A 23,497-nucleotide genomic window follows, 5' to 3' on the forward strand; every position below is an offset into this window, starting at 1 on the left:
TATCCATGGCTAGATACTTTTTGTGCAAAATCAGTACTATAAAATCGTCCTATTTTGACCACCTATAACTTTTTTATTTTTCCGTATATGGGGTAGTATGAGGGCTCCTTTTTTTGTGCCGTCATCTGTACTTTTTATTGATACCACATTTACATATATAAAACTTTTAGATCCCTTTTTATTATTTCTTTTTTTCTCTTTTTTAATAAAATGGGACAAAAAAGCAGCATTTTATTTTTTTTATGTTCATGCCATTTATCGTACAGGTTAATTAACATTATATTTTGATAGTCTGGATGTTTACACATGTGGTGATACCAAATATGTTGCTGAAAAAATTTCCTTACGCTTTTTGGGGGTAAAATGGGAAAAAGGGACAATTTTCATTTTTATTGGGGGAGGGGATTTTTCACTTTCAGTGCTATGCATAGGATCATAATTATCAGCTATCTTCTGCTCTGGTGTGCCAAAGCAGACAGAGCAGGAGATGCCAGGAGATGGACGGGGGCAGGTGAGAGGACCTCTGGATGCCATTACAGATGATCGGATCCCCGCGGCAGCGCTGCGGGCGATCCGATCATCTATTTTTACATGCGCATTGCCGCAGATGCAGTGATCTGTATTGATCACGGCATCTGAGGGGTTAATGGTAGACATCCGCACGATCGCGGATGTCGGCCATTACCGTTGGGTCCCCGGCTGCTGACCGCAGCGGGGACCTGCAGGATATGACGCGAGCACCGCTTCGATGCTCGCGGTCATACACAGGACGTAAATGTATGTCCTGGTGCGCTAAGTCCTGCCGCACCAGGACGTACATTTACGTTCGTGGTCGTTAAGGGGTTAAACAGATTTGTAAGTTGTTTCTATAAAAATTTTTTAATCCTTTTAGGACTTATTAGCAGCTGTATGCTACAGAGGAAATTCTTTACTTTTTGAATTTCTTTTTTGTGTTGTCCCCAGTGCTCTCTGCTGACACCTCTCTCCGTGTCAGGAACTGTCCAGAGCAGCATAGGTTTGCTATGAGGCTTTTCTCCTGCTCTGGACAGTTCCTGATATGGGCATCAGGTGTCAGCAGAGAGCACTGTGGACAACACAAAAAATAAATAAAAAATAAAGATTTTCCTCTGTAGCAAACAGCTGCTAAAAAGTACTGGAAGGATTAAGATTTTTTTAATAGAATTTACAGATTGTTTTAACTTTCTGGCACCAGTTCATTTACAAAAAAAAAAAAAAAAAAAAAAAAGCTTTCCACCAGAGTACCCCTTTAAGTCAAAATCTTAGTTCTAGAGTTTTTGAAGGTAGGTCTAGATGGACAAGCCTTTCTTAGCCTTTCTAACAAGCTTCTGTGTTTGTACATGATATTAGATTATTCATAATGCTTGAAGGACCATATCAGTGTTGTCTCCATCACGTCCATACCCTACTGTATTTGTCACAAGATGACTGTGGTGTTAAGTTTCAAACTTCAAATAACATGGCTTTAAAGCTGGAAAATATCACAATAATTGAATGTGAGAGAAATATATTGTTCTAATAAAGAAAATCAGACATCCCCAAATTATACTTTATTATGTTTTCCTCATGTTGTATTAAATTCTCTGGTAATTTAACAATAATAAATTAGTCTGCATGCCTTTTTTAAATAGAATATGTATTAGTACTATACTACAAGCAGAACTGTAGCCTTACCTTTCCCAGTAAATCACAAAAAATATATATATATATATATATATACATATATATATATGTGTGTGTGTGTGTGTTTTATATGGTTCTAAAAAGTTACGACTGGGGTTATTTTATCCAATAAAGGTAAAGGCAAGCATTTTTTTCCATTATTATTTTAACAGCATGTTTGGTATTTTTATATATAGTTTTCAGGGCTAGTTACAACCCGTTAAAAGAAACTTCCTTCTAGTTGTTCTATAGAACTAAACATGGAACTGTACATTGATGTAAGTTCAGTTTAGTAAAACTGATGGATGTTTAGATGTTAAGGCACAATATAAACACTAAAATGTGCCAGTAATATCTACAATTAGGATACATGCATAATACTTGTAGTTGCAATTTTTCATGATAATATTCTTTATATTTTTTAAATCACTTCTAAAATGAAGATTTGTGTGAATCGGACAAGTGGTTGTACCACTAGGAAAAACCTTGTCCATGTGCCCTTCTGTGAAGTATGGACATCATAAAGAGATATGCCTAAGTAAAGGTCACCTCTAAGGCTATGTTTACACGGGAGAATGTCTGCATGGAAAGTTTCCATGTGGACATTCCCCCAACAGCGGAGCACCTCCAGAACATGCTAGGATGACTCAAAAATCTCATATACGGCAATTAATTTCCATGCGCACTCCGCAGAAAGAATAGATATGTCTGTTTTTTCTGCGGACATAAACATTTGACGTGGGAATTTTGCCATGTGAATAGTGCAGCAGAATCCCTTTGATATCAATGGAATAGCCACAGTGGACTTTGGTTGGCTGCATAAGCTGTGTGCCAGAGGATTCACCCGCCGGACCTGCAGCGATCAGCTGAGTATTGTCACATCTCCCATATTTAAGGGTGCATCTGTGAAAAGAAACTTCTTTCAAATCTGTATATTACATTATATCTTCCATATTTTCACCCTTCTCTATATTGTAAGCTTTTAATCATAGCCCTCCTTTCCATTTGTTTTTATTTTATAATGGTCTTTATGTAATAATAATTGTAAGACTGTATCCATTCCCATTTCTCTGAACTGTAATGCTCTATTAGCAGTGTATAACTCTTTGTAGGAAATACAGTGGTTAATATAAAATGTTTGAGATATATATATATATATATATATATATATATATATTTATAAATTTTTTTTTTTTCATTAGGCAATTACCGTATATACTCGAGTATAAGCCGACCCGAGTATAAGCCGAGACCCCTAATTTCAACCCAAAATCCCAGGAAAAGTTATTGACTCGAGTATAAGCCTAGGGTGGGAAATACCTCATCCCCCCCTGTCATCATCCAGACCCGTCATTAACATCCTCATCATCCCCTTGTCATCATCCCACACATCCCCCCTTCATCATCCCCTTGTCATCATCCCACACATCCCCTTATCATCCCACACATCCCCCCTTCATCATCCCCTTGTCATCATCCCACACATCCCCCCTTCATCATCCCCTTGTCATCATCCCACACATCCCCTTATCCCACACATCCCCCCTTCATCATCCCCTTGTCATCATCCCACACATCCCCTTATCCCACACATCCCCCCTTCATCATCCCCTTGTCATCATCCCACACATCCCCTTATCCCACACATCCCCCCTTCATCATCCCCTTGTCATCATCCCACACATCCCCCCTTCATCATCCCCTTGTCATCATCCCACACATCCCCTTATCATCCCACACATCCCCCCTTCATCATCCCCTTGTAATCATCCCACACCCCCCCCCCTTCATCATCCCCACCCCCCTTCATCATCCCCACACCCCCCCCCCCTTCATCATCCTCTTCTCATCATTCGCCCTCAGTGGTCTTCAACCTGCGGACCTCCAGAGGTTTCAAAACTACACTTCCCAGCAAGCCCGGGCAGCCATCGGCTGTCCGGGCTTGCTGGGAGTTGTAGTTTTGAAACCTCCGGAGGTCCGCAGGTTGAAGACCACTGCGGCCTTCAACATGCGGACCTCCAGAGGTTTCAAAACTACAACTCCCAGCAAGCCCGGGCAGCCATCGGCTGTCCGGGCTTGCTGGGAGTTGTAGTTTTGAAACCTCCGGAGGTCCGCAGGTTGAAGACCACTGCGGCCTTCAACATCATCCAGCCCCCTCTCACCCCCTTTAGTTCTGAGTACTCACCTCCGCTCGGCGCTGGTCCGGTCCTGCAGGGCTGTCCGGTAAGGAGGTGGTCCGGTGAGGAGGTGGTCCGGGCTGCTATCTTCACCGGGGGCGCCTCTTCTCCGCGCTTCCGGCCCGGAATAGAGCCGTTGCCTTGACAGCGACGTATCTGCGTCGTTGTCAAGGCAACGTGACTATTCTGAGGCCGGGCCCGAAGCGCTTAGAAGAGGCCTCCCCGGTGAAGATAGCAGCCCGGACCACCTCCTCACCGGACCACCTCCTCACCGGACAGCCCTGCAGGACCGGACCAGCGCCGAGCGGAGGTGAGTACTCAGAACTAAAGGGGGTGAGAGGGGGCTGGATGATGTTGAAGGCCGCAGTGGTCTTCAACCTGCGGACCTCCGGAGGTTTCAAAACTACAACTCCCAGCAAGCCCGGACAGCCGATGGCTGCCCGGGCTTGCTGGGAGTTGTAGTTTTGAAACCTCTGGAGGTCCGCAGGTTGAAGACCACTGCGGGTGGGGGAGTTCACTCGAGTATAAGCCGAGGGGGGTGTTTTCAGCACGAAAAATCGTGCTGAAAAACTCGGCCTATACTCGAGTATATACGGTAACCACTTTTTGTGTCTGATAAATCTCCACCTCACCTAATGAACAGCACATTTGTGAATTTACTGTGAGTTTGTCATAGCATTACATGTTTAAAGCTTACATGTTACAAATTTAATTTATGTATATACTGCCTATCTGTAAAGAGCAACACTATTTTGATAATTGATTTCTTGGAAGTTAAATTACATATATTGTGAGAAATAAGAGCCTGGATTTCCTTGACCCCCCTTAAAAAAAAGAGGTGCCAGACCACTGTCACCCACCCTGTATTGACTATTCTGGACACGCAAAGTCAAAATATTTAGATATGACTCCAGTGGCCATAGCTAGACTATAGGACTGCGGTTGCCAGACTAAAACACTACTGGGATTTTAAGAGTCACTAAAATAACAACTGTTTAGCTTTAGGTGTCTGAAACAAAAGATTGAATTAAGCTAATTGGTGCTAAGTTTAATTATGTCTAAATACCTATTCAAATGCACCAGGTGTATAATCCAAGTAGAGCTCCATCAGACAGGTAGACTGAGGATAAAGGCTAGTTTGCCCACCCAGTCTGTCTCTTTCACGCTCTTTTTAGTTTGTTAGCATATTGTCACCTATAACATATTTCAGTTTTTATTCAAATTGCAAACCGTGTTTCTTGTTACACTAAAGCTGGCCATACATTTTAAAAAGCTTGGCCAACAGCTATCTCTCCCAATCCCCATAATAAATATGCACTCTTGGCTCGGCCACTGTCCATGTGTGGTAAATGGGAAGAGGGGAGAAAGCGGCTGCCAGGCTAGTGAAGGATTACTGTATCTCCCTGAGAACAAAAGGATGAGGCATGTTGAAATCCAACTAGCTCTCCCCCAACACCATTGCGGGAAAGTCAGCGGGTTGTCATACACATTTGGAAATGGGGAAAAATACACTGTCTAAAATATTACTTTTATTGTGGCAGGATATTGTCATGTATCAAAAGAGGCATGGACTCAAGGGACAGGGACATAATACTCCCCCTTTATAAATCATTGGTACGACCTTACCTGGAATATGCTGTTCAGTTTTGGGCACCTGTCCATAAAAGGGACACTGCAGAGTTGGAAAGGGTGCAGAGACGCGCGACTAAACTAATATGGGGAATGGAACATCTTAGCTATGAGGAGCGATTAAAGGAGTTACAATTGTTTAGTCTTGAGAAGAGACGTTTAAGGGGGGATATGATAAACGTATATAAGTATATTAATGGCCCATACAAAAAATATGGAGAAAAACTGTTCCAGGTTAAACCCCCCCAAAGGACGAGGGGGCACTCCCTCCGTCTGGAGAAGAAAAAGTTTAGTCTCAAGGGGCGACACGCCTTCTTTACCATGAGAACTGTGAACTTATGGAACAGTCTACCTCAGGAACTGGTCACAGCAGGAACAATTAACAGCTTTAAAACAGGATTAGATACATTCCTGGAACAAAATAAGATTAATGCTTATGAAGAAATATAAAATCTCATCCCTTCCCCAATATCGCGCCACACCCCTACCCCTTAATTCCCTGGTTGAACTTGATGGACATATGTCTTTTTTCGACCGTACTAACTATGTAACTATGTGATCTGATTAAAGCAAGCCAACACAGCTTTTCACGAAATTATAATAAAAGTTATATTTTGGACAGTGGATTTTTTCCCATTTCCTGTGTATGAGCCTTCCATGTTTATGATTATTTGGAAACTAGTCACAAGTTTATTTATTACTCCGATGTTTGCTATATACATTAGACGGTTGACTAATTCTTCCTATCTAAATCAATAACTCCAAATAGATTTTAAGCTATGACCATAAAAAGGCAATAATAATAAAAAACTCAAATTTTTTAAATTTCTCATGGAAAATATCTACATTTAACTAAAATCAGAGTAGTTTGGACCTTACTCTGAAGTAGAAAATGGAACTTAAAGGGGTTCTCCGGTGGTCAACGTTTTTTTTCCGTTTTTGACTTACCCTATTTGTTTTGTTTCATTTCTATTCTTGTTGTTTAGCTTTCTCTATTTCCGTTCCTTGTTGTCTTTTTATCCCCACTTTGTTTTCCTATCTTTGCTTCTATTTGCTGTTTCTTGCTGTGCTGAAAACTACAAATCCCAGCATGCCACATGCCTTGCTGGTTTGGGGCGGCTCCTTTTTTTTTTTGTTCAGCCCTTTACCCACCATACTATTTTCCCAGGTTGGCCCCCTTATACACAGCACACTAATATAATCAGCCCTGGTTGGGATACACTGGCATACACACACAAAAGGGACTACAACTCTGAGCATGTGCCATTCAGGAGTCTTCAGTCTGTGGTAGAACACCAGCATGCTTCCCCGTAGTCTCCTGGGGGTTGTAGTTGACCACACCTCTATAGGGCATACACCAGTGTTTCCCAACCAGGGTGCCTCCAGGTGTTGCAAAACTACTACTACCAGCATGCCTGGACAGCCAAAATCTGTCCGGGCATGCTGGGAGTTGTAGTTTTGTTACAGCTGAAGACACCCTGGTTGGGAAAGCAACGCACTTTGTTTGTAATACACTGAATAGGCTAGGCCAGTGTTTCCCAATCAGTGTGCTTCCAGCTGTTGCAAAACTACAACTCCCAGCATGCCCAAAGGCTGTCAAGGCATGCTGGGAGTTGTAGTTTTACAACAGCTGGAGGCACACTGGTTTGGAAACACTGGTGTAACATGATGTGTATGCTGAATAGGCTAGGACAGTGTTTCCCAACTAGTTTACCTCCAGCTGTTGCAAAACTACAACTCCCAGCATGCCCAAAATCTGTCCAGGCATGCTGGGAGTTGTAGTTTTGCTACAGCTGTAGGCACACTGGTTTGTAAACACTAGCATACACACACATAACAGGGACTACAATTCCCACAATGTGTCATTCAGGAGTCCCCCCCCCCCTTCACATAGAAATCATCCCCAGTCCGAGATTTATTACCCTGCAGTCTATACATCCCCAGCACGTGCACTTTGTAATCCTCCCCTTCAGATAACACTCTTATCTTCTCTGTCTCCTTTCAGTGCAGACCTGCATCCTCAGAAGGCAGAGCAATGGGAGGGGAGATGAAGAGCTGTGTACGTCCTCTCTCTCCCCCTGCTCTGGCTTCTTTCTCTCATGCATGCCTGTGTCCTCCAGGAGGGGGAGATTAGGGGGCGTGGCCTATTTCTCTCATGCAGTTCTGAAAGAACAGAGAAAAAAAAGCCATGACATGTTGTCCACAGCCTACATGGCTAACGCTGTGGACAGAAGTAAGAGATTCAACACAGAACTACAGAACTTCCTGGCCCACAAACAGGTAAGAAAAAAAAGACACATGCTACATAAACATATAATACGTGTCAATTGCAAAAAACATGAACATTAAAAGAAGATGCAATATAGCCAAAAATCTTAACAACCCTTTTAAATTCTTGGCCCATATTTATCAAACTGTGTGACAGAAAAAATAGAGTGATTCTCCCACCAGCAAACAATCACAGCTCAGCTAACGAGCTCTGGTAAAGTCAAAAACTGAGCTGTGATTGGCTGCTGTGGGAAAATCACTCTATTTCTTCTCTCACACAGTTTGATAAATCTGGGCCAATATACACTGCTCAAAAAAATAAAGGGAACACTAAGATAACACATGCTAGATCTGAATGAATGAACTAATCGTATTAAATACTTTTGTCTTTACATAGTTGCATCACACAAAAATTATCAATGGAAATCAAATTTATTAACCCATGGAGGTCTAGATATGGAGTCACATTCAAAATCAAAGTGGAAAACCACACTACAGGCTGATCCAACTTTGATATAATGTCCTTAAAACAAGTCACAATGAGGCTCAGTTGTGTGTGTGGCCTCCACGTGCCCATATCCCCCCCCCCTACAATGCTTGGGCATGCTCCTGATGAGGTGGCCACACACACTACTGAGTCAACTCCTGGACAGTCTAAGGTGCAATGTGGCATTGGTGGATGGAGCAAGACATGATGACCCAGATGTGTTTACTCGGATTCAGGTCTGGGGAACGGGTGGGCCAGTCGATAGCATCAATGCCTTCCTCTTGCAGGAACTGCTGACACACTCCAGCCACATGAGGTCTAGCATTGTCTTGCATTAGGAGGTACCCAGGGCCAACTGCTCCAGCATATAGTCTCACTAGGGGTCTGAGGATCTCATCTCGGTACCTAATGGCAGTCAGGCTACCTCTGGCAAGCACATGGAGGGCTGTGCAGTCCCCCAAAGAAATGCCACTCCACACCATTACTGTTGCAGGCAGCAGAACGTTCTCCACGGCATCTCCAGACTCTGTCATGTCTGTCACATGTGCTCAGTGTGAACCTGCTTTCATCTGTGAAGACCACAGGGCATCAGTGGCGAATTTGCCAATCTTGGTGTTCTCTGGCAAATGCCAAACACTCTGCACAGTGTTGGGCTGTAAGCACAATCCCCACCTGTCGATGTCCGGCCCTCATACCACCCTCATGGAGTCTGTTTCGGACCATTTGAGTGGACACATGCACATTTGTGGCCTGCTGGAAGTAATTTTGCAGGGCTCTGGCAGTGCTCCTCCTGCTCCTCCTTGCACAAAAGCCGAGGTAGTGGTCCTGCTGCTGGGTTGTTGCCCTCCTACGGCCCCCTCCACATCTCCTGATGTGCTGGCCTATCTCCTGGTAGCGCCTCCATGCTCTGGACACTACACTGACAGACACAGCAAACCTTCTTGCCACAGCTTGCATTGATGTGCCATCCTGGGTGAGCTGCACTACCTTAGCCACTTGTGTGGGTTGTAGACTCCGTCTCATGCTAGCACTAGAGTGAAAGCACTGCCAGCATTCAAAAGTGACCAAAACATCAGCCAGGAAGCAAAGGAACTGAGAAGTGGTCTGTGGTCACCACCTGCAGAACCACTCCTTTTTTGGGGGGTGTCTTGCTAATTGCCCATAATTTCCACCTGTTGTCTGTTCCATTTGCATAACAGCATGTGAAATTTATTGTCAATTAGTGTTGCTTTTTGAGTGGACAGTGTGATTTCACTGAAGTGTGATTGACTTGGAGTTACATTGTGTTGTTTAAGTGTTCCCTTTATTTTTTTGAGCAGTGTACGAAAATGAATGTCCTGATTACCTGGTGCCCTAATGAGTCCTGATGGCAGCCAGAGGATCCCCTTACCTTCTTCCTGGTGGCGACGATCTCCTCCTCTAGTCTGCCTTTTATCAGACAAGACAAGAAGATCGCTAATATTACTGATCAGTGCTCTGCACTGGGGACGTAAAAAGTAAACTTAGTATTAGAAAAAAAGTTGTTGGTTATTTTTTTTTTTTATGTGAATAAGCCCCCCTCCCCCAATAAAAATGTAAATCCCCCTTTTCCCATTTTACAAAAAAAGTATAAAAAAAATTTAACATATTTGGTAGAGTCCCATGTGTAAATGTCCAAACTAATAAAATAATGTTAACGATCCTATAGGTACACAGCACAAAGTCCAAAACTGTAGCTTTTTGGGCACATCACAATCCCTGGAAAATGATCAAAAAGTCATATATATGCACCAATATGGAACCAATAAAAACTACTGATCATGGTGCAAAAAAAAAGCACTCATACAATACTGTATACAGAAAAATGAGAAAGGGGTCAAAATGGGGTGTTTTTAAACATACTAATTTTGTTTTAAAATTTGAGCTTTAAAAAAAGAAGTACAATAATAGTAAAGAGAGTAAACATGGGTATTATTTTAATTAAATTGACCACAGAATAATGAGAACATGTCAGTTTTACGGTAAAGTGCTCTGGGTAAAAACAATACCCCCCAATAGTTGCAAAATTGCAGTTTTCTTTTCAGCCTTCCCACAAAATATTATTATTTTTGTTGTGCCATACATTTTAGGGTAAAGTTAAGGATGTCCTTACAAAGTACAATTGGTCGCACACAATACAAGCCCTCACATGGATCTGTGAAGGGAAAAATAAAAGTTAAGGCTCTTTGAAGATGAGGAGGAAAAAATGAAATTGTAAAAAATGAAACTGACTGTGTCTTTAAAGGGGTACTCTGCCCCTAGACATCTTATCCCCTATACAAAGGATAGGGGATAAGATGTCAGATCGCCGCGGTCCCGCTGCTGGGGACCCCCGGGATCCCGCTGCGGCACCCCGCTGTCATTACTGCACAGAGCGAGTTCGCTCTGCACGTAATGACGGGCAGTACAGGGGCCGGAGCATAGTTATGTCATGGCCCCGCCCCTCGTGAGGTCATTGCCCGCCCCCTCAATATGAGTCTATGGGAGGGGGCGTGGCAGTCGTCACGCCCCTGCCATAGACTTGTATTAAGGGGGCGAGCCGTGATGTCACGAGGGGCGGAGCCATGACATCACGCTGCTCCGTCCCCTGTATTGCCCGTCATAACGCACAGAGCGGGGTGCCGCAGCGGCAATCCCGGGGGTCCCCAGCAGTGGGACCGCGGCAATCTGACATCTTATCCCCTATCCTTTGGATAGGGGATAAGATGTCTTGGGGCGGAGTACCCCTTTAAGGCCAAAATGGGCTGTGTCCTTCAGGGGTTAAGTTGTTAGATAAAGTGGGTAGACTGTAGACTGAATCTCATGATTACCATAATAAAGCTGTCATCAAAATGCAATCTATAGAAGTCTGGGTAAAGAACAGAATTAGAAGGTTAGTACTGTACATACAACCATTGTTATACCCCACATAATCTTCATTCACTCGCTAACTATCAATGTTCATAACGTCCAGGCCTGATCCCCTGAAAATTAAATTTTTACTGTTTACAGTAATGTTTTTTTTTTTTTTAACTCAATAGTAAAACAAAGGTTAGTACATACACAAGTTTATGGCCATAATTTTTATGGCTATAAAGTTTATTGACATGCTCTCGCTTACAGCTGGAAAAACATCCATTTTTATCATTCGCATTTCTAGCCATTATAAAAACATTCAGTGCGACAGAAAACAGTCTTTTTTTTTTTTTTAGCTTTTTATTTGTGAAAACATCTGACTATGGAAAATACCAGCCATTGACATTGTGTGTACATGGGCTAGAACACACCAACTTTAATAGAACTTTCTTAGATTACAAATTTAAGCTTGCTTTTTAATATTATTTAAGTATTAAAAAGGCTAATAATGTTTTAGACAATAAGGATCTTCCATGCTGACATTTTATACAATTTATTCCTTCTCTTGAGTTAATTTCTCACGGTTTTTCATATCTATGCTTTCATTTATTTTTGGTAAATACAATTTGTTCTTTTCTAAGAGCCTAGGAACATGCTCTCGAATCACCCAAAGTGCATGGAAAAGTGCAAACGTGTTACACTAAAAAAATGTGCACAAAGGATGGATGCGGTCTATCGCAAGCTCTTCTCCGACAGGAGAGAGGCCCCCCAACAAACCTTACCCTTTGCCTCCTGACCAAAAGTTACCTGCAAGGTTCCAGGTTCGATGTCTCTTTTCGTCGAAGCTACTAAGGGAGCACAAATGCTCCCGGCATCCCCCTTGGCGCTAGCCAAGGTATCTGCCCGCAGAGCTAATAACGGTCGGTACCCTGCCCATGCAGGAGTACCCAGGGTTTTTGAAGGGAGGTGAGGAACCAGATGGCCACACACACCTCCCTTAGATCGCTAGGAGGGACACCCAGAAGGGCTACTGCATCCTAACAATCCTGTGAACACACAGCACGCAAAAAGTGACACAGTGAGAAAAATAAATAAATAAATAAGTGAATGTGCGCAGGTATACTGCCCGTACATCCAGCCGGATCTATAAAAAATTCTCTGATCATAGCCAGAAGGCTGGGAATCAAGAGGTTAGTGCCATAAGGTGAAGAGATCATGGTGCCCGTGCTTCCACTCAGTGAGCCACGACTCCCAGTGAGTTTCGGCACCTCGGGGTCACCACTCCTCGAGGCACTAAAGTACCTCGGCTCTAGACCCTCTCAGCCTCATGGCGAGACCCAGAGGAAACAGGTCAAATCGGGGCAGCTGTCGAGCTGATTCCTCAGCGGCATGAAACTGATAAGAACAGCTACTACACTTGATGTTAGCCAAAAGGCAGAGAAACTCTTCGTTTTACCTGCTGAAGACTTGTGAGTGCCATTTATCTACTAGTGCACATATAATTGGACTGGTTCCTGAATTGAGCACCCATGTAACCAGGGGGGTTCGGCTGTAATCGGTGGGGATCATAAAGTAGAAGGGATTACTTTCCAGTCATGCAGTGCCGAGCACTGTTCCTTGTATAGAGACCCTAAACATGTTTAAAAAGAATCATTTGACACAGAAAACGCCTTTGAGTACAAAGTAAATGGGTAGGTGCAAAAAAAGTAGCTCTGATAATGCTGCGTTCAGATTCATTAGAGAGCTACAACAAAGCTGTCATGCTTTGTACTTAATATTCCTAGTCATTCTTAATGCATCAATCCATAAATGTCCATTATGATACTAGAAGGGCTGACTGTTATGAACTATCATCTGAGCGTCACATTTGCAGCACATATTTGCTTTTGTTTCTACTTATTTGTCTATAGTATTCTTCCGTTATAGAATTGTTGAGGGAAATCAAACACTGCATGGCATGCTAATAGATAAAATCTGGAATCATAGTTCATGAAATGGCTTGGCCTTGTTCCATAGTTTCACATATGCCAGTTGTTCTAACTTGTGTCGTTTTAAAATCTGGAACTTTTTGAGCTGCAATTGTACTCCCTCATGGGGGCAATCTGGCTTGAAATATTAGGCTATATATAGTGGTGAATGATTCAGTTCTGTTAGCAGGAATCTACTCACTATGCAGCTAAAAACGTAATAGCAATACTATTTATAAATTTGGCACCACTCCAGTGTTTCCCAACTAGTATGCCTCCGGCTGTTAAAAAACTACTTTCCGGGCATGCTAGGAGTTGAAGTTGTGCACTGGTTGGGAAACACTGCACTTCACATCGTAAGTAGGGATGAGCGAATCAAATCTGATCAATCCGAATTCATTACGAATTTCGATATTGCAACAAATGCGAATATCGCCGTGATTCGATTGCGGGAATCGCTTCATTAAACTCCATTTAGTGCGGTCAAGGCTCCAGGGCATCTAAAATGGCAGATGCACATGTGAGGACATGGGGCAAGGAATCCTGGGAAGGCTGGTAGCCGGGATGACCCTGAATTACATGGAGCATGCAGCCTATGAGCAGCTAGCAACCCCTGTGATGTCACAGCCCTATATAAGCATCAGCCATCTTGCGGCCAGTCACTTCAGCCTTTTATTGCAGAGAGAGAGAGGGACAGAGAGCAGTATGTGTTGCAAAGAAAATCATTTTTACAGCAGCGATTCACCTCCCAGTCACATCAGCGTTCTATTGCAGAGAGAGAGGGAAAGAGAGCAGTGTGTTGCACAGAAAACCTAGAAGCACTGATAGGAAAGGGAGTGAGATTGAGAGAGAATTGCAATTTTGGGTGTAGTACACAGCGACTGTGTGCTGCAGCACTGGTGTGTACTGCTGGTGTTGTAGACAAATATTGTTTCAAGCGTACTGGATCGCATTGTCCTCCCCTCATATAAGCATACCACATACATACATCTAAGTGGTGTACCATTTTGTTCCTGTTAAAGTCTTAAGGGCCTAGATACTGTGAAAGGTCAGGCAAAAGAAAACACCTGCTGGTGTTGTAGACAAATAGTGTTTTAAGCATAGTGGAGCGCATTGTCCTCCCCTCATAAATGCATACCACATACATACATTTAAGTGGTGTACTGTTTTGTTCATGTTAAAGTCTTAAGGGCATAGCTACTGTGAAAGGCCAGCCAAAAGTACACACCTGCTGGTGTTGTAGACAAATACTGTTTTAAGCACAGTAGAGCATATTGTACTCCCCTTATATTTTAACAGCAGACACTGTTGAGGAACCTGAGGAGGACATCAGTGACGTACAGACACAACTCGATGATGATGAAGCCGATCTCACTTGGAAGCCGAGTGCAGAAGGGGATTCATCATCATCAGGAGAAGAAGGTTGCAGGTTGCCCATGAGGCAGCAGCTGAGCCAGCAAGGTAGTAGCATGATTGCCAGTCAGCATGGTGGCAGAAGTGGAAAGTCTGGAGCCAAACGTGCCCAGGGAAGACCACCTGCTTCACAGCAGCCTACCTTCCCAGGAGGTAGTGAAACAGGGGTTCCTGGAGTAGGTGGCAGTAGCAGTCAATCAGTGGGGACTGTTGGTGGGAAAATCAGCTACTCGGCGGTGTGGCAGTTTTTCATAAAGCATCCGGAGGATGTTAACCTGGCCACATGCAAGATGTGTCGGCAGAAGGTGAAGCGTGACCTGGGTCCCAATGTTGGCACCAAGGCCCAGGGTAAACATATGCAGCGTCACCATAAAGCCATCTGAGAGAACCGTGGCTCCAATATGGTGGTCCAGCCTGCTGCATCACCTAGTGGCGCCCCGCTCCCTGTTTCAGCCAGCCAAAGCTCCACCACCTCAGCCGAAGGGAGTTGTGTGTCATACCCATCTTCTGTAGCTCCAGATGCTCCTGCTCCTCCTACTTTGAGTCATCCAGTGGCAACCGGGATATCTGTTTCTCACTCTAGATGTGACATCACTATACTCAAACATAGACCATGAACTTGGTCTGAACACCACCGCAGAATTTTTGCACCAAACAGCAAAACTTGAGGCCCAGCAGATAGACTTCATACTCAATGGACTTAACTTTATACTAACACACAACGCGTTCTCCCATGAAGACACCATCTACCATCAAAAACACGGCACTGCTATGGGGACCCGTGTGGCCCCCAGCTATGCAAATCTCTTCATGGGAGGGTTCGAATCCACCCACATCAGCGGCAACTCCGAGTTCACCCCACACATCTTCTACTACAAAAGGTATATAGATGACCTTTTTCTCATTTGGAGTGGGGGCCTACACCAAGCGGAAATATTTACACAACACCTGAACAATAACAAATGGGGCTTGGAATTCACACCCAACATCAGTACCGAAACAATTGTTTTCCTTGACCTACAAATATACCACCAAGGAAACCAGATCGCAACACGAACCCATTTTAAAGATGTGGACACCAACAGTTTTCTTGACTTTAAAAGCACCCACTATATCAAATGGCTGAAAAACATCCCTTTCAGCCAGTATCGGAGGATCCGAAAGAACTGCTCCAACACAGAAGACTATAAAGATCAATCCAAAACCCTCCAGAAACTATTCCGTCAAAAAAACTACCCTGTACCCTTCTTAAAAAAATGCTTACCTACGGAACCTTGCAACCAACCAAAAAATACTTTTACCATCGAACGAACAAACTAATGATGAAGAAACGCCTTCCACTTCGGCAAGCGCACCAGGCACTCCGACAGATTTCTCCTCCAACTTCATCACCACGTATAATCAATCACATCATCGAATATAAAAAGTACTTTTCAAAAACATTGGAACATCCTGATGCAAGACCCCATATTGAAAAAAATAATTCCCAAAAAACCTGGATTCACATTAGAAGGGCAAAAACTCTAAGAAACATACTAGCCCCAAGCCGCCTGAAGAACCGAACAAAGGCAAACACACAATCTGTACTAGCTCCGATTACCCCAGGCTCATACAAATGTGGCCAGAGGGGGTGCCTCTGCTGCAAGGGCATCGGCCACAACGTGAACACCTTCACTTCAAAAATCACCTCTAACACTTTCACAATCAAAACCTACCTCAACTGCGGCTCTTCATATGTAATCTATCTGATCGAGTGTAGCTGTGGACTTCAGTACATCGGGAGGACGACTCAACCGTTACGTAAATGCCTAACCGGTCACCGCCACAACTGTTCGATTGGCTTTCTTAAACACAGTGTCTCCCTCCATTTGGCTGAAAAACACAACAAAGATTTCTCACACATCCGTATCCTACCAATTGAACAGATCCAACCAGAAGCTCAGAATAGAATGACTACACTGAACAGAAGAGAAGCCTTCTGGATATTTTAACTGTAAATGAATGTACAGAACTGTAACCCGATGGACCCAACAAATGTATTTATATGTAACACTTTATCCATCCAGCACGCACCTCTTATCCACCCCTACCCTAACCCCCCCCCCATACCCATACCCCCACACAAAGCCCAATAGACTTCAAGGCCCCCCCACCCCATTATCTCCACACCATCCACATTCTTTTCTTATCTATGTCTATTTTTATAATCAATTTTTCATTTTTATTCTTATATATCTGATTTCTTTATATGTATAATTATTTTTTATTTTTTTTAATTTTTTATATATATTTTTTTATATAAAACATTTTTTACATTATATATTTTTTTATTTTATTTTATTTTTTATATAAAACATTTTTTTCATTTTTTTTTCATTTCTACATTCATCTTTCTCAATTCATTTCAGTACATTTCCCCTAGTTCCATTTTAATCCATCCCCCTGTCCATTCCTCACCCACCACAGAAATATTTCTCCCTACTTTCTCTTCCATCTCATCTCATTCTCAACACCAGCCATCCCCAATTTTCCTTTTTAAGCCCATTTTCCTCCCGATTACATTCCTTCCACAACCATCTCATCCAATTTTATTATCCCGCTCTCCCCTTTGCAATTTTATTACACCTGGAATCCAGGTTATACATGATCCCCAAACACAGCGCTACTATGCGCCTCCCACACACATAGCTTCCACTAACCATCGCGGCAATGTGCCGCCCATACACGTGGCTTACACGCCACATCCCCAGCGTCCTCCGTCACCACGCCAGCTTCCGCCGGAAGTGACGTATCGGCCGTTCTCCCGGCCAAATACGCGCACTTCGGGCCAGCTGCCTCAGACCGGTGGCAGCACAGACACACACAGGACCTCTGACCAGGTAATCAACTCCCTCTAAAAACGGGCATAATCCCCCACCCTCCATCCACTAATCCACTTCATCATATCCTCCCCATAGCTCTACAGTACTACCAGAATCTACTTGGGGTAAGTACGATTTTACTATTTTACTATTCCTGAACAACACCACCAATACAAACACCATTTTTAAGGACCAGCCAGTACAATAGCCCAGTCCTGCTATTTTATGCGCAAATGAAGTCCTCTGTTTTTTCCATAAGTGTATTTGCTCATGTGATTTTATGGGTTTCCCTCCCCCCATCTTTTACCTAGGGACCCACCACCCCAATTACTATAGGGGCACTGTGGTCTCTTTATTATTTATTTATATTTTATCTTTTTTCATGTTCCATTGTTTCATGGTACTGCAATACTCCGCCCCCAAAAAATTATTTTGTCTACAAGTCATTAAATACAAAGAGTATTGCCTAATTACCTTTTTTTATTGGTCTAAACATTTATATGTACTACCACCCACACATATCTGTATTTCTCTAGCATTGTAAGTGGACCTGAGAAAGGCATGAGTTCATGCCGAAACGCATTGTCTCCGTTATACCAATAAAACATTTTACTTTCCTGTGCTGCTCGAGTCCTCTCTTCATGTTCTTGTTGTGCAGCGCCTCCGCAAAACCATTTTTTATGTCTCATCTGTCTACTTTGAGTCAGTCATTCTGCCAGAAATCCATGCGCCCACTCATCCAACGGCGCAGAAGTTGAATGTGCTCCTGTCCAATTTGCTGGTGCTTCAGTCCTTCACTTTTCAAGTGATGGACTCTGCACCTTTCAGAGAACTGATGGTTTGTGCCGAGCCGTCATTTCTTTGCGAAGAAGGCAATACCAGCCCAGCACAATTTTGAGGAAGAGAAGGCTGGCCAGTCCTTGAGCCTGTCGCTGTGTACCAAAGTGCACTGTGTGGGGCTGTAACTACGGTTAGGGACAAAACATGTCCTTTACGGCCCACTGGGTGAATGTGCACAGCCACAACAGCAACTTGGACAGGTCACGCCGCTTCCGCCTCCATGCTCTCAGGATGTTGGTCCTGTGACAGTGTGGGACTCCGCCTCCTCATCCTCCACCATGTCCTCAGCCTCCACTGCACAGAGAAGTCTCAGAGCCCCTCCAGCATACCATGTGTGCAGGTCACAGCGGTGTCATGCTGTTCTTCACATGGTTTGCCTTGTGTTGGACCGACTATACGAACAGAGAAAAGCCATCACCGATTGGAAATAATAGCTGGTCAGGGCACTGGAGACGTGGTGCCTACATCTCACGGCCACATGAGCCATGTGGGGACTGAACTGGAGGAGGAGGAGAGGGAGGGCACAGTGGAGCACAGTTTAGAAGGCACTTTTTCTAGTCATCTGACAGGAGAGGAGGAGCAGGAGCAGCTAGAGGAGCTAGAAGGTTGTGAGGAAGGCGAGACAGACGACCCAGACACACCATGGTAGTATGCAGTAGAGATGGAGGCAGGGAGTCCATCCGAGTCAGTTGTCCAATGTCTATCTGCGCCATCGTCCATCCTCTCGCAGGTCTGACTCGGGGGCCCCTCTGTGCTCACCTTCCACTGCCATGGCTGCTGGGGAGGGGTGGGGTGGCAGGAGCAGTAGCAGCTCCATAAGCAGCAGCCTGAGTCTACAGTCGCTGATGAGTAGCTTTCTTCACCCGCATAGTGAAGCAACTCAATAGCAGCAGGTAGACCCGGAGCAGGACCTGAACCAGCAGGTGGTGGCATACCTTGACATGACCATACCAACACCTTGAAGAGCTGCTGGAGTTCTGGGCAGCCAAACTTGATTTGTTGCCGCAACTAGCAGAGTTTGCTCTGGAAAAGCTGTCCTGCCCTGCCAGTAGTGTGCCATCAGAGCGGGAGTTTAGTGTGGCGGGGGCCATAGTAACCCCAAGGAGAACTCGTCTGTCCATGAAAAATGTGGAGAGACTGACCTTTGTGAGGATTAATCAGGCATGGATCCGCCAGGATTTCCACCAACCAATGCCTGATGCAACAGAGTAGATTGACCATGGTGCCACACCAACACTTCACAAATATGGATAGTGCTAAACATATTTAAGGTGCTGCTCCCCAGTTACAGACATTCCTTCACATCAGACCACAAGTAAGTATGGAGGATATGCATTACGTAAAACTTAACTTTTAATAATATTCTTAGGATAAAATATATGTACCCAATTATTATTTTTTAAATCAAAGAAAAGGAAAGGTGTGCAAAAACACCATGTGCCGCCTACACCACCAAGTATTGATGTGATGCAAAGACCTCTAAAAGGTGGAAGGGAACAACGTATGGTCCATTGTAACCAGTGGGGATAAAAACTTCCCCTGTAAGGCCCTACTCTTGCATTATTAATTCCCTTCTTGGCAAGTGTTAGTTGTCCTAAATAGGGCAGCCCCACACAGGAGAGTTTCTTGTGTGGGGACACCCTTTTTAGGGTGAGTAACACATGCCAAGAAGGGAATTAATGGGGCGAGAGTAGGGCCTTACAAGCAAAATTTTTAACCCCACCTGCTTCAATGGACAATACGTTGTTACCTTCCACCTTTTCGAGGAAAGTGGTACTCTTCTTTAGAACAGCGGCCCCACACAGGAACCTCTCCGTATTTCCACCTAAAAACCCTGGGAAGTGGCAGTGCTTGTAGGTGGAAATAGGGAGAATTCTGTTCCTGTGTGGGGCTGCCCTTCTTAGGGCGAGTAACATTTGCCATGAAGGGAATTAATAATGCGAGAGTAGGGCCTTACAGGGGAAGTTTTTACCCCTACTAGTTACAATGGACCATACATTGTTCCCTTCTACCTTTTAGAGGTCTTTGCATCACATATGTACTTGGTGGTGTAGGTAGCACCTGGTGTATTTTGCACACCATTCCTTTTGTTTGATTTCCCAAAATTTTTTGGGTCTATATATTTTATCCTAAGCATAAAATTAAAAATTATATTGTACGTAATGCAAATCCTCAATACTTACTTGTGCACACTAACATTTTTACAAAAGAGACCGTTTTCCTCTGCCTACCTGCCTCAGCTACTATTCTGATCCTGCCACCTGCCTGATGCCACACATCTCATGCCAAGTTTTTCTTTTTTCACCCACCTTCATCATCGGGTACTGGTATTGCCACCCATCGCACCACTCTGTCACCGGGTCACTTTCAGGACTCCTGATGCTACTGCTTCCACCTCCAGGCTGTCTCATTCTGCCACCATATGTTCTCCTCATGCTGATACCAGCTCTAAGCTGTCTCATACTGCCATCATATTTTCTCCTCATGCCTCATTCAGGCACTATATGTTCTCCTCATGCTGCCGCCACCTCCATGCTATGTCATTCAGCCACTATATGGTCTCCTCATACTGATGCCACCTCCTGTCATTGTGCCGCTCTGTGACAGTTATTCTGATCTGCATGCCATACTGAATAACAGTATTATTTTACTAACGCACTTTGCCAATGTGTATTACAGCAAGGCAAAGTGTTCTACAACCCTATTGAGGCTCTCTGTAGGCCAGAAATAGCCATTTCTAATAGCAATTTGCCACAAATAAATTCGGAGGAAAAATTCCTTCCCGACTCCAATATGGCAATCAGTATAAATCCCTGTATTAATATACTATCCACATAAGTCTAGCATCTGTAAACTGTTATATATTTCTCTGAAAAACCATTCAGGCTCCCCTTTGAAATTGTTTATTAAGTCAGACATGACAACATCACGTGGCAGAGAGTTCCATATTATTACTGCTCTTACAGTAAATAATCTCTGTTTATGATGATGGTGAAACCTTCTTTCCTCTAGACATAGATAATACTCCCTTGTAATGGTTATCGGTCTAGGTTTAAAAATATCACTTGAAAAATCTCTGTACTATATATTTTTACATTGTGATCAAATCACCCCTAAGACCTTTTTTCCAAACTAAATAACCCCATGCTTGATAACCTGTCTTAGTCCTGTAATCCTTGCATACCACCAATTATCTTTGTCGCCCTCCTCTGCACCCACTCCAGTTCAGCCATGTCCTTCTTATATACAGGTTCCCAAAATTGGACACAATACTACATATGTGGTCTGACTAATTATTTACACAGAGGCAAAACTATGTACTTGTCAAGAGTCTCTATCCCTCTCTTGATACATCCCATAACTTTGTTAGCCTTGACTGCAGCTGCCTGGTACTGATCATAAAAGTTAAAGGGGTACTCCGGGGGTAAAAATTTTTTGACTATATGGCATCTTCTTTGTATGTTTTGTTTTTTTGCAATATACATGTGTTATATGTTTTGGCAGCATGTGTGTGTTTTGCTTACCTGTTTGTTGGGTTTTCTTTTACTGTTGTCCACAGTTCTGAGTCTGTTGTGGACAAGATGTCACAGCTTTTTCTTTTTTTTTTTCCCTCTGTCTGCATGAGAGAAATAAGCCACGCCCCCTCATCTCATCCAGCTGAGTACACAGCTCCTCACCTCCCCTCTCCCTGCTCTGTATTCTATGGAGGCAGGTCTGCACAGGAGAAGGAATACAGAGAAGATAAGTGTGTTATCTGAAGGGGAGGATGACAAGGTGTACTGGCTGGGGATGTATAGACCGCAGGGGAATAAATCTCATACTGGAAATTATCTCTATATGTGAAGGGGGAGGGGGAACTCCTGAATGACACATGCTGGGAGTTGTAGTCCCTGTTGTGTGTGGGTATGCTAGTGTTTACAAACCAGTGTGCCTCCAGCTGTTGCAAAACTACAACTCCCATCATGCCCTGACAGATTTTGGGCATGCTGGGAGTTGTAGATGTGCAACAGCTGGAGGCACACTGGTTGGGAAACACTGTTCTAGCCTATTCAGCATACACATCATGTTACACCAGTGTTTCCCAACCAGTGTGCCTCCAGCTGTTGCAAAACTACAACTCCTAGCATGCCCAAAGGCTGTCAGGGCATGCTGGGAATTGTAGTTTTGCAACACCTGGAGGCACCCTGGTTGGGAAACACTGGTGTATGCCCTACAGAGGTGTGGTGAACTACAACCCCCAGGAGACTACGGAGGCAGCATGCTGGTGTTATACCTCAGCCTGAAGACTCCTGAATGACACATACTGGGAGTTGTAGTCCCTTTTGTGTGTATGACAGTGTATCCCAACCAAGGCTGATTATATTAGTGTGCTGTGTATAAGGGGGCCGACCCGTGAAAATAGTAGGATGGGTAAAGGGCGGAACAAACAAACAAAAAAAGGAGCCGCCCCAAACCAGTAAGGCATGTGGCATGCTGGGCTTTGTAGTTTTCAGCACAGCAAGAATCAGGAAATAGAAGCAAAGATAGGAAAAAAAGTGGGGGATAAAAAGACAACAAAGAACGGAAATAGAGTCGCCTAAAGAACAAGAATAGAAATGAAACGAAACAAATAGGGTAAGTCAAAAATGGAAAAACACATTGACCACCAGAGTACCCCTTTAAGTTTATTGTCCAACAGTACTTCCAGGTCCTTTATTGTAGAAGTTTCACCTAATGTTTTATTATTTTATTTTTTAATACATTTTTTATTTTCGATTTTAAAGGATTTTCAAACATTTTTCCAACTTAGGACATACAGCAATGTAATAGATAAAAAAACAGAAACATATATAGGGGAAGTCAGAAGGTACTAAGACATCAATGTTACTGGAGGTATCTCTACAGGGCCAGGGTTCACATGGACAAACATTACAGCATGCAGGGGGACACAGGGCTGCAACCAGCAGGGCTGCCATCAGAAATTCCAGGACCCCTTACACAGTTCAAGGCCTGGGCCCCTCCCCCCCTCTTCCTCCTCTCCCCGTGGCAGACACTGGATATTATTATTGTATCGGGCTCAGAAACATATCACTCCTGCAGTGACTAAATAATACCATCATACTGTAAGAAAATAAAACCACAATACACAGACCAGTATCGCTAATAACACCACTATACCAGGGACAAATAATTGCACCACACCATCACTACTACCATAACCACTGATATATCATTATTGGATAAAAACCACTGTATAAAAACCAATACCACTCTAAGGGTAGGGTCACACACAGCGCATCCGCAGCATATTCTGATGCGCCGCCGACAGTCACAGAGCAACTG

The 23,497-nt window shown here is 43.7% G+C and overlaps 1 pseudogene; it reads right to left on the reverse strand.

The window, feature by feature from the left end:
• Window positions 1–12,439: 12,439 nt before the first annotated feature.
• LOC130283623 (U2 spliceosomal RNA) lies at window positions 12,440–12,541 on the reverse strand (annotated as a pseudogene).
• Window positions 12,542–23,497: the final 10,956 nt, after the last annotated feature.

Source organism: Hyla sarda, chromosome 7 (assembly GCF_029499605.1).
Source record: "Hyla sarda isolate aHylSar1 chromosome 7, aHylSar1.hap1, whole genome shotgun sequence".
Classification (NCBI taxonomy): Eukaryota; Metazoa; Chordata; class Amphibia; order Anura; family Hylidae; genus Hyla; species Hyla sarda.